The sequence below is a fragment of the Rhinopithecus roxellana genome, chromosome 13 (genome assembly GCF_007565055.1).
Source record: "Rhinopithecus roxellana isolate Shanxi Qingling chromosome 13, ASM756505v1, whole genome shotgun sequence".
In the NCBI taxonomy this organism is placed as follows: domain Eukaryota; kingdom Metazoa; phylum Chordata; class Mammalia; order Primates; family Cercopithecidae; genus Rhinopithecus; species Rhinopithecus roxellana.
In genome coordinates, this window is record NC_044561.1 from 77,871,252 (window position 1) to 77,875,958 (window position 4,707).

Consider the following 4,707-nt stretch of genomic DNA (forward strand, 5'->3'; position numbering starts at 1 on the left):
GAAAAATTTGTCCTTTCTGCATTGAATGTTCTTGGCACACTTGTCAAAAATCATTCCACCATACGTACAAGAAAATATTTCTGGATTCTCTATTCGATTACATTGGTTTCTATGTCTGCCTTTACACCAGTTCCACATTGTTTTGATTATTGTAGCTTTGTAGTAAGTTTGAAATTGGGACATGGCCTCCAACTTTATTCTTTTTCAAGATTGTCTTGGCTATTCTAGGTCCCCTGAGATTCCATTATAAATTTAGGATGAATTTTTAAAATTTCTGCCATAAATGTCATTGGAATTTTGATAGGGATTGCATTTAATTTGTCAATCACTTTTGTTAGTGTGGAAATCCTGATAATATTAAGTCTTTCAAGTCATAAACACTGACTGTCTTTCTATTTATTAATGTCTTCTTTCTTTCAGCAATATTCTGTAGTTTTTAGTGTAAAATTCTTAGCTTCCTAAAGTTAATTCCAAGTATTTTATTCATTTTGATGTTAGATATCATTTTAAATGGATTTGTTTCATAATTTCCTTTTCAGATTGTTCATTTTTAGTTCGCAGAAATGCAGCTAATTGTTTTTGAGGCAGGGTCTCACACTGTTGCCCAGGTTGGAGGGCAATGGCTCACTGCAGCCTCTACCTCCTGGGCTCAAGTGATCCTCTCACCTAACCCCCCAAGTAGATAGGACTATAGACACATGCCACTCCACCTAGCAGATTTTTTTTTTTTTTTTTTTTTTTTGGTAGAAATGGGGTTTTGCCATGTTGCTCATGCTGGTCTCGATCTCCTGAGCTCAAAAGTTCCACCTGCCCCAGCCTTCCAAAGTGCTGGGATTACAGGCATGAGCCACTATGCTCGTCAGCTGATTTCTTGTGTGTGCTGATCTTGTATCATGCTGCTCTGCTGAAATAGTTTATTATTTCTTGTAGTATTCTGTGTGAAACCTTTAGGATGTGTGTGTGTGTGTGTGTGTATGTGCATACATATATACATATTAAAAATCATGTGTATATATATACACATATGTTTTTGTGTGTGTGTGTGTGCGTGTATATATATATAGTCATCTGTGAACTAGTCCTCACTCTTGAAATATTATAGCAGGTGTGTAGAATTCTAAGTTGATAGTTTTTTTTCTCAGCTTTTGAAGATATTACTCCACTGTCTTTAGGCTTTCGTTGTTGCTCTAGAGAAGTCTAGCTCTTGTTTCTTTGTAGGTAATTGTGTTTTGTCTCTACTTGCTATTTAAGATATTTTCTTTGTCTTGTTATAAGCCTGCTGGGTAAATATTACACTTTGTAATCTGTGGGATTCAAGCCTTTCCTCAATTCTGAAAAATGCTTACTATTATCAGAGCAAACATTTTCTCTGTGTGCTCTATTATCTCCATTAGGAGCTCTGATTAGACACAAGTTAGATCTTCTTCAGTCTTCCTTGTTATCTCCTCCTTGTATTTTCCACCTCACTACTCTCCTGTGCTGCTTTCTGAGCATCTTCTTCAGCTCTGTCTTCTTGCTCATGATTTCTATCTTTAGCTGCTGTTGACCTAGACAATGAGATTTTTACTTTAGTGATAAATTTTTTTTGCCCAAGAGTTCTATTTTTAAACCATGACTGTTGGTTAAAAAAAAATATTGATTGGGCTGGGAATGGTAGCTCATGCCTGTAGTCCCAGCACCTTGGCAGGCTGAGGTGGGAGGGTTGCTTGAGTCTAGGAGTTCAAGACCACCTGGGCAACATAACGAGACCCTGTCTCTATAAAAAATAAATAAACAAAGCATCTATTGATTGTTCAATTTTGGTAGTATTTTCACTCTTGCTGATTTTTTAACTTCATGGTTTATAACTTCAAACTTTTCATACCTATTTTATATACTGTATTTGATAATTATAATATCTGAAGTCTTGTGGGGAAGGAATCTAAATTTTATGTTTATTTTCTCCACTGACTGATAAATTTTTATTTTGAATTCCCACTTAGCTTAGTTTGATCTGTGGAAATTCTTAGGAGATTGGATTGAGAATATTTTTCTCTGTAGAAGATTGGTGTTTTCCAAAGCTGGGTACCAGAAAATGCTACCAATCTAGAAATTCTTTAATTTAATTTAACTGCAATTATGTTATTTCAGTCTCATGGGTCTGGTCAGGATACTCTCATGGTTAGGGTAGTGTAAGAACACCACATCCGATTTTCAATTTTCAGGAGAGACTATTTTTTTTCCCATTCAGACCAGGATGGAGAATGGAGAGTTTACTATATTGCCAGAAGCAGAAATCAAGATAGCTCTTCTAGATTTTTACATTTCCCTCCTAATCTTTTACAAACGTTTCCTCAACACCTAATGTAAAATAAACTCTATTTTTGCATTTCTACCTCATTGATTTACATATTATTCCTATTTAATTGATTTACATGTTATTAACTAAGTTGTATAATGCAAACAACTACAACTGGCATAAACAGGTTTGGGAAGAATCTCTACTGACAATTGGTAGGCATACTACTGGATTGGTAGGAATGGAAGAATGACCTCATTTTTGACGGTAGCCATGAACATACATTGTGCGATAGGGATCGAACAGTGGGAGGAGAGGGTGTCTGTTGGTTGACTAGTGGTCATTTTAGAGAGCTTTCATTATAGTTTAAATACTCAAAGACACCAGATAGTTTATAATGTATAATAGGACCTTGGTCCATGTAGCAACTCCTTTGGTACCCTACTGCTATCTACTTTCTTTTTTTTTTTTTTTTTTTTTGAGGCGAAGTCTCGCTCTGACGCCCGGACTGGAGTGCAGTGGCCGGATCTCAGCTCACTGCAAGCTCCGCCTCCCGGGTTTGCGCCATTCTCCCGCCTCAGCCTCCCGAGTAGCTGGGACTACAGGCGCCCGCCACCTCGCCCGGCTAGTTTTTTTTTTTGTATTTTTAGTAGAGACGGGGTTTCACTGTGTTAGTCAGGATGGTCTCGATCTCCTGACCTCGTGATCCGCCCGTCTCGGCCTCCCAAAGTGCTGGGATTACAGGCTTGAGCCACCGCGCCCGGCCCTGCTATCTACTTTCTATTTTCCTGCTTCAGAGGTTATCTGAAGTCTCAGTGGACAATTCCATGTACCCCGATGACTTCCTACCTCGAGCACTGGCAGACCTCCGCTTGGGGGTATTATCCAACCATGGAGTGGGCTTGGCTCCTGCATGGAGGAGGCACACAGTTCCAGGGAGCTGGTGCCCACAGAGCAGCCCTCAGCTAGTGAGGAAAGTGAGTTGTGACAGTTCTCAGGTGTGCCCTACATTGTCTCCTGGAAGTTCCCAGTTGCTCACAGGGACATCCTGATCATTGACTCATCCTCTGTTAGCTCCCTCCCTTCCCCATTCCACCCCTGCCCCCCATCATCTACCAGTGTTTCCTGGAATCATGTTACAAATGACTTGTGCCAAATGCTTGTCTCAGGGTCTGTTTGGGAGGATCCTGGGATAAGATGTCTCACTACTACCCACTTTTGATGCAATCACTTTTAATCCTCTTACCTGTTTCTAGACTGCATATTCTTTTTTTTTTTTTTTTTTTTTTTTTTGAGACAGAGTCTCGCTCTGTCGCCCGGGCTGGAGTGCAGTGGCCGGATCTCAGCTCACTGCAAGCTCCGCCTCCCGGGTTTGCGCCATTCTCCTGCCTCAGCCTCCGGAGTAGCTGGGACTACAGGCGCCCGCCACCTCGCCCGGCAAGTTTTTTTGTATTTTTTAGTAGAGATGGGGTTTCACCGTGTTAGCCAGGATGGTCTGGATCTCCTGACCTCGTGATCCGCCCGTCTCGGCCTCCCAAAGTGCTGGGATTACAGGCTTGCGCCACCGCGCCCCGCCCTAGACTGCATATTCTTATTACTGAATAGTATTTTATATAGCCATTTCTTTATTTAACCATTTTAGAAATTATGCTGTATGAGGACTTTGCTATCTTTCTTTACTTCTCTTTCTCACATCCTCTTTATATTTGTTAAACTGATAATATTTACATTATTATGACTATATACTATGCCATAATTACATTTCATTTCTCATAGAAAGTTTTGTTTTTCTCTAGAGTTAATCATTGTCTTTCTTTTTCATTTTCTTTGCATTCCAGGAATCTCATAACAATTCCTCCCTCACCTGGTATTATAATTTTTTAATGCTGCCAAGTATATCAGATCATCTTGTGATTCATTGATCTATTTTTCCTACAAACATATCTCCTGCAGCCCTCCAGTCTCCTCTCCAGTCTAGGCTCTGTGCAGGAACCATCTTGGGACATCCCCTTGAGCATCCCAGCAGCTCCCTCAGCTTCCCTCTTGTGGGACCCCTGTATCCTGGGTCCCTTGTCTTCCTCCTTCTTGGTTTGTGGCCTTCATCTTGGTGGATCCTCCTTCCAGTAGCTTCCTCCAAGAGGATGATTTGGGATAATTTTTTTGAGACCTTATAGGTCTAAAATTATGGCTATTTTCACATTACTCCACAATGGATTGACGGTTTGGCTGGGGATAGTATTCTAGATGGAAAATAATCTCCCCTGAGGATGTGGAAGCACCGCTCCCATGGCTTCCTCTGTTGTGTTGAGAAGTCCTGTCAGAGTCTTCACTCATGGTATTTGACCTGTGTTTTTCTCTGGAAACTTTTAGGATCTTTTCTTTGTTCCCAGTGTTCTGTAATTTCCTGATAATGTTCCTTGATGTTGGCC